General features: G+C 38.3%; 1 non-coding gene across 1 annotated transcript; it reads left to right on the plus strand.

Annotated features, from left to right (window-relative positions):
• Positions 1–4,738: 4,738 nt before the first annotated feature.
• Positions 4,739–7,045, plus strand: LOC101307500. The gene is made up of 3 exons (XR_184752.1): positions 4,739–4,898; positions 5,385–6,005; positions 6,096–7,045. It is a non-coding gene; the product is annotated as an uncharacterized LOC101307500 (transcript).
• The last annotated feature ends 2,940 nt before the right edge of the window (positions 7,046–9,985 follow it).

A 9,985-nucleotide genomic window follows, 5' to 3' on the forward strand; every position in this document is an offset into this window, starting at 1 on the left:
AAAAAAGAAAAAATGAATTTTGTAATTAAGAAAAATATAAATATATAAAGAGTTGAACTTTAAGCTTTGATGAAATGGCAATGCCACATAAGCTGCCACCTAAATTAGAAGTTGGACGTCTGACGCAGATGAAGACGAAGACGGCAAAGATCATATAAGAGAAAAGAAGGGGGAAAAATAGGATTATAAGATAAAATCATGAAAGTGAAAAAAGAAAAATGAATTTTGTAATTAAGAAAATATAAATATATAAAGAGTTAAACTTTAAGCTTTGATGAAGTGGTAATGCCGCATAAGCTACCACCTAAAGTGGGCTCTAAGTGATTCCCCAAGAGATGGTTCACCTAACATTACTCTAGAAGGAAATACACCGATGGCGATCTGGGTTATTTATTTAGTAAGGTTGATTGGATCATTGCCTTATTATAAGAGGAGAAATTTTATTAACACAACCTTAATAATTACTAGATACACATCTCATACTTAATACGACACCTATTAATTTTATTATTTTAACATTTTACTAGATACACATACCCAAACTTCCTACAATACCCTTATTTGAATACACGACTCATTGACTAAATACACGTACTTTTATAGATTTGCTACTCAATTTATTACAAAAAAAAAAAAAAAAGGTTCACATTAGTGAGATTTTTCTCAAAATGTTTCATTTTAATTTCCTTGTATTGTTTCACCTCATTGACATCTTCTTCGAAGATTTTTATTTTTCTCTAAAGGGTTTCACCTTATTAAGATCTTCCTTGAGGGATTTCCTTTTGTTAACACCATATTTCATCAGTTTTTCTCGACTAAATTTATTCTCAAAAAGCCTCTTACTCAAACTGATTTCAAGAATTCTTGAGCCTAACGAATCAAAACGAAACAAGACAATACATCATTAAAGTCTTTAACGGAACTTTTAGCATTATTAGAATGCTCAATCTTGTGTAAAACTAAATTAATCGATTCTTGGGAACCATTGCATAGTATTCATATGTACATGGTGTCAAAATATTGGTACTCGATTCAAGCTAAAAATTAAAAAATGTTAGAAGTACAATAATTAATTAATATGAATGTCTTAAGCCGGATATTTTCTTTACTTTTGATATAAATGTCGCTTTTGGTAATTTTACAGACCCACAAAGTCTTATATAATTTGTACAAAAAAAGAGATGTGTATCTAGCAATTAAGGATGTGCTAATAAAATTTCCCTTATAAGAGGAGCAACATATCTTAAAAAAAAAAAGAAAAAAGGAGCAACATACCAAGCCAGTTACGTGATCAATCTTCTGTAATGGGTTTCAAAAATGAAGTAACGTAAGATGTTGTATTAAGAAAGCTAGTAAATTGTTCTGCAATCTTGTTTTAAGTTAATTAATCAACATATATGATGATACTACAGAAAATTGCGCTTAAATATTAGAAGCAGAAAATAAAGGAATAACTACATCAGTACTTAACCCTTGATACACGAAAATGCTAGATCTAAGGTATTTATGTTTATTTCATTGTTGTTGCAAATTACATGAAAGAACATTTAAATATCACCAGCTAGCACCGGCCATGAAGCTAGCCTGCCGGCTACCTAGGCCGCCTTAATTCATTCTCTTATTTGGTCATATCCCAAAGAGATCTGCACCATGCATGCATAGAGATTGATCTGACTACTAAGTACTAACTAAAAGAAGCACAAAATACACAGGGAGCAGAGAGAAAGGTCGAGAGAGCAAGATTCATGCAGACATAAGAGTATGCAGCTCGATGGATCGGTCAATCAGCGGCCGTTCGATAACGACCTGGACTGCAGAAGAGATGGACTGATTGAACTAGAGCTAGTTAGCTAGCTAGACGAAGCAAATAACTAGGAAACTAGTGCTGAAGAAGACAAAGATAGATGTAACGGTGGTGGAGTACTGCATTTTCAAATCAACGGATTTAGAGGAATAAGGTATTGGCGGATTGTAATAATATACGGGATAAACGTTTGGGGGGAAAATCGATTTCCCAGGATTAGGAACATTTGGTTGAAGTGGTGGACGATTCGGGATTAATGCTGGCACATCGGACCCTGGAGGCGACTGCGAGCAAGTGTCTTGACAAGGAGACGCAGGTGGTGGTGGCGGTGGACATTCAGGGAGAGCCGGAGGCGGTGGTGATGGTGGTGGACATTCAGGGAGAGCCGGAGGCGGTGGTGATGGTGGTGGCGGTGATGGTGATGGTGGTGGCGGGCATTCAACAACTGGTGGTGGTGGGGGCGGTGATGATGGCACAGGGCACGGGTTGGGGCACTCGTCACACATCGTGCAGCTGGTTGTTTGGTCTAGTACTATTGCAGTGAAATTAGTACTACCAGTGGACGATTCCATGGCTACTGAAACAGTACCTGACTGCATGAGTAGCATGATCAGAAGGACAGTAGTAATGGTAGATGAGAAACGTACCATCCAAATGGAAATCGAATTTTCCATGGCCATCTGATCTGGTTAGGTGCTTAGCTAGGTATCTCAATGTTGTATATATATAATTTCTGTTGAAGAAATCGAATTGTACTGATTTGTTAATGGATTCTAGCTAGCGAAGGCGAACAAGCATAAACAGTACTCCAAAGGAAGAAGAGATGGGGATGATAAAAAAGCAATATGCTTATGCATATAAAGACAATGTTGATTTGGTAACCGAGATCAGGGAGTACAGACTAGGAGTGCATGTGTATTGATGACCGCACCATTTGTCGGTGTTTTATCTTCTAAGATATAACCACCTTCACAATATCGTCTACATCGAGCTACACTCTACATCGAGCATTTTTAGAGGGCATCTATGGTATATGGTACCATACAATGATTTTACAAATTACAACTAACAAAACTCAAGTTATAATTTAGCGTTTTAAACACCGGCATACATGAGATATATATGGTATTTGCTGATGTTATGAACTTAAGTACTTAACTACATAAAAGTTTGTCACTAACTTCTTTGCCCAAAAAAGTTGTGCATATCACCATTATTTCTCATATACGTACGTACCTTATATGTAGTCTTGTAGATAGCAGCTTTATAAATCAAAATAATTCTGTAATTATATTAGGGAGGTGCAACCGAGTTTGGGAGTTTTGGTCGCGAATCTGATGCTGGCGGTCCAGTTGATCTGACTCGTGCTAGCTAGTGTGGGAAGCTCGATCTGTAACTTGGGGCAAGCTAGCGGAGATGTTGATGGAGGAGCGGTAGGTCAGCGGAAGCAGGCTGGTGTAGCGGATCTGGGCCACGAACTGGGTCTTGTTTTTGGTAGGCTACAGATCTGGGCCTATGTCGAGATTTGGGTTTAATCGCGGTCTCACGGTACTCTCACGCTCTTCTGCTTTTACCTTCAAGCCTCCAACTCACCAACCGCGATTCGTGCAACAAGGACTGCCTCCAACTATGTCACTTTTCTTTTGGCCGCCTCAGCCTCCTACTTTTCTCTCCCAGTCCTCAGTCTCGTTAATCAGCATATCAGTAGCAACATATACAACCTTTACACCCTGTAGGGCATATATACAGTCAGGTTAATAACAGAAGATAGAAACAAAAAGAGAACCAAACAGATACATACCTAGGTAAGCTTCTCTTATGCCCGTTGAAGACTAGCTAGCAACCTGGTTCTCATGCTCTAGCACATAGGTCTTGCTACTATAATGGCGCAAGTCATATACCACGCGTTGTATACGCGAGTCCTTACCCCGACACTGCTAAGACTTTGCATCACCTTAACAAAGGCATAATCACTATGCTTCTTAGACAAGCCATGAAATACTTTCTCTTTGCCCTTCTTCTTCTTGGCTAGAGGCTTCAAACCCGCAATGGTTTCCTCCCGACCTCTCTTCCGGCCCCCCTCCCCATGCTTTATTTCCTCATGTTCATCAACATCCTCCACTTCCACTATTTTTTCCTCTCCAACTGTCTCGCCCTCATTCAAAATAGTCTCCTTGTGACTCGTTTCACTGTCGACCAAATTCACAAAGCTCTCATGCCCATTAACGTTCACACCCTCCTCCAGCACATTCGCTCCTCCTCCATCCTGCTCTTGCTCACCATCATCTTTATCTACAAAAAGAACTTATAGCCCTCTCAACTCCGCCACATTCCCCAACATTTCATCGTACTCTACCGGGTCCGTACGGAAGTTCACAAATTCATCTTAAGCCAGGCTTGGCACGCACACCCACTCCCGTTTCCAGATTGAAATTGTATTGCAGGCTTATGGCGCTGTAACGTCCCGATTTTTTAAATTTCTCAAAATATGTTTTTTCTTTTTAAAAATAGAAAATAGAGTTCGCCACGAGTTCGTCGTATTTTTCGGTGAATTTTTCAGAGTCTCAAACCATTTTTAATGATTTTTCAAAGTTACGTGATCGGTTTGGTGACATGGCAGCTTTCTATTTGTTGTTTAGTACCACGTGACATGATTAGGTTGGCTGTGTGTAGAGATAAGGGCTGCATTGACGCAGCTAGCTAGCATTTGGTCTTGTCATGGGACATTTGTCAAGTGTGGAGTTTGTTTCTCTTTCTAATGGACAAGTGTCCATTTTTCTTTGGGCCACTACTCTAACCGACTCTTCAAGTCGGCTTACTATGCTTATATATATTTATAGAGACCAGCTGCTTCTGTTCATTTCGTCTATGGAGAGATTATCTCTCTACTTTCTTTCGTTAATTCTCTCTCTAGTTTATCTCTCTAGAAATTTCGGCGGATCATAACTTTTGATCTGTAACTCCAATTCTGAATCCGCGAAGTGCTACCGGTTCGTCTCGATGTCCTCTTTCTATCCTAGATGTTTGAGCTAGATCCAATGGTGATTTTTAGATGGCTCGTTTTAGGAGGCTCGATTTATGATCAATGTTCTTGGTGAGGTTTCATTTTGTCGAAGTGAGTGGATTTGTGTAATATATTTTAAATATTCTTATTTGTTATTAAAATAGTCGAAAAACATGACTTTGATCTGTTTACGAAATATCTCTCTATTTTTGAGTAAAACATATCGATTTGCGAAATATGTGGAATTTATATATATATATATATATTTATGTGTTGGATCCATTGTTTGACTAGACATGGAACATGTGAACTTCTTGATTGGTTATGCCGAAGTAAGGATGTGACACACGGAGGTATAGGATTTGAAGGTCATTAGGTTCCCGTGAGGATCACTAAATTGAAGGATATCCAATAAGAAGAGATTGTGCGATGTAATGAATTGCGTGAAGTGATGTGTATACGATATACGTATTTTGTAGCGTGGGTAAAATGACATGGTTTTGCGGGCATATTACATTGGTCTACTCACTGAGCACGTGGTTTTGCTCATCTACCCATTTCTAATATTTTTTGCAGAAAAAGTACTTAGATTGTACCGAGCCGAAAAAAGGATAGACGACGAGCCTAGAGTGAAGAGCCTAGAAGATAATACTTTTGTTTACGTTCTACTTTGTAACACTCGTTCATGCCTCGGCAATGGCGTCCGGTGCCTAAAACCCACCAACGTCGGGACCGGGGTGTGACAGAATAGGCCAACCGGTGGCCAGAGCTCTGCATTGTCATCCTCGACGTCTCTGTTGTGTTAGCTTTTATGGAGGAGTGCTGCTGAAAGAGAATCGGAGGAGAGAAGGCGACTGCCTCTTCGATCGGGTTTCCGATTCTTGTCACGGTGGCGAGCGTGACTGGTATGGATAACTTAGTCTCGTCGTCCCCATCCTCCATGTGATCTTACTTTCAGCAAAGGAGCTCCGGTGAAGGAGAATCGAGCAGAAGGAGAGACTGGGTTCGCCGGCGAGTTCTCGATCCCGGCCACGGTGGCGGACATGGATGATGCTGGTGGCTTCGTCTTGGTCTCGTCGACGTCATTGTGCGTTCAGCTTGCAGAGATGAGGTCCGGTGAGAGAGAATCAAAGGGAGGAAGATTTGAGTTTCTCGGCGTTGTTCTTCGTTTTTCGGCGACGATTGATTTCGATCAAGGTATGAAACTTGGTCCATTTGTCAAGCTCTACCTGTTTATATGCTTGAAATTGAGTTTGGTAGTGTTTGGGAGAATTTGGATTTTGGCAGGGAGTGACCACTGTGAGTTCCACTGTGCACGGCGGGTCTGCGGCGACGGCGATCGTGTTTTGGTATTTGTTTGGTAATTTCCAATTGAATGAAACTACAGGACATGATTTTGATATTGTTATGCTTGGATTTTAGTTTTGTTAAGGAATGAAGAATCTGACTTTTGGCAGTGAGTTTAGTTTGTTGTTCATGGTGATGAAATTGTGTTTAGCTACTTAGTTTCAACCTTGATATGAAGATTTGAGCATGATATTGATTATGTGATGCATTGGAATTAGATGAATTGGAGAAGGATTGTGTTGTGTTGTTTGGAATGAAGAGCAATAGTGTTCTTGTATTCATTGTTGGATTCATACTTGAGATTAAGTTGATTTGAGTGCTTGGATTCCAGAAATTGGAAAGTTGGGGTGCTCTTTGTGTTCTGTTAGTATGAAGCAGCAGTAGAGGTATGTAAGTTGTTATGCCTACAATTAAGAGATGAGAAGATTGATCAAGATTGAGATAGACAAATATAAAGGATTTAGTAGAAAAGAGGAATTGGGTGTAGAGAGTAAATTCGGTGGTTAGCTTGGTGCTTGGAGCATGATGGGATACGACTAATTATGGGTGGCATGTGATTTGGTAATTGTGAAGAAAAGGTGAGCGGAATTGGAAATAAGGCAATGTGGGTGTCCTTAACAATTCCGGCATAAATGTCGGTTACTTCAAAGTAAGGGTGTACGAGGATGGAATGAGAGACACGAGCTTGCAGAAGCAGAATGATAAGGATTTCAGAACGCGTGTCACTGAGTTACTAATTTTAGTTAACGTCGGAGCTAGCATTTGGATTCCAGATAGGGTCTCTTTATCGGGGAACCTTTCTTTAAATTGATAAATAGGTTATTATTGAAATCGATGCATTGTGTGGCATTGATTGGTTAATTGTTGATTGTTATCGTTTTCGATAAAGAATATGTAATTGGTGACTTATATGAACGATGTTATCGCTTTTCATAAAAGCATGTGTTCAATATTGAAATGCGAATATTGATATTTAATTCATATGCATACTGCATTGTGAGGAATTACGAGAAGTGAGATTGGTGATTCTGGAGATGAGAAAGAGATTGATAGAATAGATACATTTTGTGTAGTTGAGTTTCCTCATAGGTTGTCCTCGGGATCTATGATTAGCCCACACGTGCACAAATTCAGGGAATGTATGCCCTATCAATGGCGGACATTGGTAAAATGATATTTATCGGGTTGCGGATCTGGAGACCATGAGTATAACAAGACGACTAACAAAAGAGGTACAGGTGGTGAGATATTACTGGTTGTTAGATCATATATTCGAGACATTTGAGTCATCCCCGGTTGGTAAAATATACGGTATGGGACGTGTAGGCTCACATGTCTTGGATGTACGGACTAATTGCCAGTAATTGAGGAAGACATTCATTAGCATACATGCATCGAATTGTCGTTTTATTTGTAAAGTATCGTTTGACATTGGTTGATAACTTTATTTTTGCGACTTAGTTAAATATAACTTAAAAAAGTTTAGCCCTACTGAGCGTAAGCTCACCCCTATAGAATCTTGTTCAGGTGCCTAGGTGGATCAGGTGCCTAGGTGGAGACGTCTTACGAGAAGTTTAATTGTGCCGAGAGTCAGCTAGGTTTACGGAAGATTAGAAGTGAAATAGATCCGCAAGGACCTATTTTGTCTTTGTAATTGGTTTTATTATTTGTAAACGTTTTATTTTCTTTTATTTTTACAATTTATGGAAAAATATTTGAAACTCTTCTTCTAATTCTCTAATTCTAATATTTTTAATTTCTTTATCTAGATCAAAATCTCATTTAGACATTGTTTTAGCTGTAGTGGAACCAGCAAATGAATGTCTAGAGGAGTTTCCTACCTCTTGAATTCTTGGGTTTTGACTTATCCTAGAGTTTTGAAAATTAATTCTTACTGTGCCATCATTAAACTGTTGAATACAGTCTAAATCAGAAAGACTATGTTGTGCATTAGATGGTTGATTCTCACTAGTGAGAGACCATTCAGAAGGAATATGGACATCTGACCATCTGATTGTGTGAGGAACGCTAATATTGGCGTTTTCTTAACTACTTTGAATTAAGAGAGTATGATTTTTGGGACTTTTACTAATGGCTTGGAAATTCATATTTGTACCAGTGACTTTGTAATGGATCCTATAAATTAAAGCTAAAGGTTGGGTTCCTTCAAGGACATGATAACCTGAAGTTTTAACATTGAGGGTTAAAGCTTTTAGGATATGAGGATCACTGAGGCTAATGGTAAAATCTGGATAGCAATTAAAATGAACTGGACCATTAAACAGACCTGACTCAATTAATCCAAGGGTACTGTCATTAAAATTAGTAAACCTTGCATCTCTTAAACATAAAAGAATGGAGGCATTAAGACCTTTTCTAGTTAAAGGCTTGACACCAATTTGAACTAATCCAATATGGAGGAAATTATAACCATCTTTTTTATGTTTCTTAATTGATTCTGGACTAAAAAGTTGGCAAGTTTCATGTTGTTTACTAAGGGCATAAACTTGTTCTACTGATTTAATATGGTGTTCACTTTTGAATGAAGCTAGACTCCATTTTTTCTTATAAATTTCATGACTAGGAACTCTTGGAATATTCTAGTCATTCATATCTATGTTATTGTTTGACTGATACTCTATTTGTTCTTCATTGACTATATCTGGAATCCTATTGAGGGAGGACCTAGACGAACTAGAAGTGACTGAGTTGGATCTAAATAGTCTACTCATAATTGGGAAAAGAAGAGAAAACTGGTACCAAAAGCTCTAATTTCAGAATTAGAGAATTAGAAGAAGAATTGCAAAAGCTCAAAATTAAAAACATCAAAACTACTGTAATACTTTGTCAGTTTTTAAGATGTATTATTTAAATTATTATCATACAAGTATTAAAGATAGATGCTTAAACTAAAATGAATAAAAATAATGATAATAAAAAGAAAAGAAAGAAAGAATAAGAAGCAAGAAGCTTCTAGGGACACCGAGAATTTCGTCCCACCGACCTTCTCAAAGTTATTTTCTTCTCTCTCTATCTCTCTCACAGGGGGTGGGGAGACAAAAAAAAAAAGAAAGAAGAAGAAGGTAAAGAAGAAAAAAGTTGTGGAAGGGGATTGGATCAAGGGCGATCCTTCGGGGAGGATCGAGCATCCTCAACCCGAGAGAAGAGGAAGGCTTCTGAGGCTTATATAGCTTGAGACCCTTTATCAAGAGGGACAAGAGGGACGAGGGGGATCTGATTGGGAGGTCCAACAATTGTAGACTGGTCTTGACGGTGAGCTCTTATATATGTATCTGCTAGAGTTTAATAGAGTATTTGAATTCCAGATATGATAATTGAGTTTGGGTTGTTGTGCTTGATTTTGGCTCAAATCGTACATGGTTGTTTTCTGGAAATTTGAAAATGGATTCAGTTTTGATATAATGATATTTTTGTGTTGATTGGCATATCTAGGAAGAAGAAAGGTGTTAATTTGATGAATGGAAACTAGGGTACGATTGCTGAGAAAAATATGGATTATTTTCGATTTATTTGGGGTCAGGCTGTTACAACTACTTCCCAAGTTAGTTACCCAATTATACAGAAAATGAACCTCAAAATATTTCAACCACAGATGAAGAGCAAACTTCTCCCACTGTTTCTGATTTTTTAGTTACTCCTCTACTAAATCCTCAATTAAGCACACTTACCCAACCTTTTGTAATAAACTATTCCAGATTAGATAAACATCTAGAATCAAAAGAAAATATCCTTAGGAGAAACCTCTATAGGATGAAGTTCCCTTTCATGGATCAACGAAAGCAATTATTTCATGATTGGCAAGCATTTAT

This window comes from Fragaria vesca, linkage group LG5 (assembly GCF_000184155.1).
Source record: "Fragaria vesca subsp. vesca linkage group LG5, FraVesHawaii_1.0, whole genome shotgun sequence".
Classification (NCBI taxonomy): domain Eukaryota; kingdom Viridiplantae; phylum Streptophyta; class Magnoliopsida; order Rosales; family Rosaceae; genus Fragaria; species Fragaria vesca.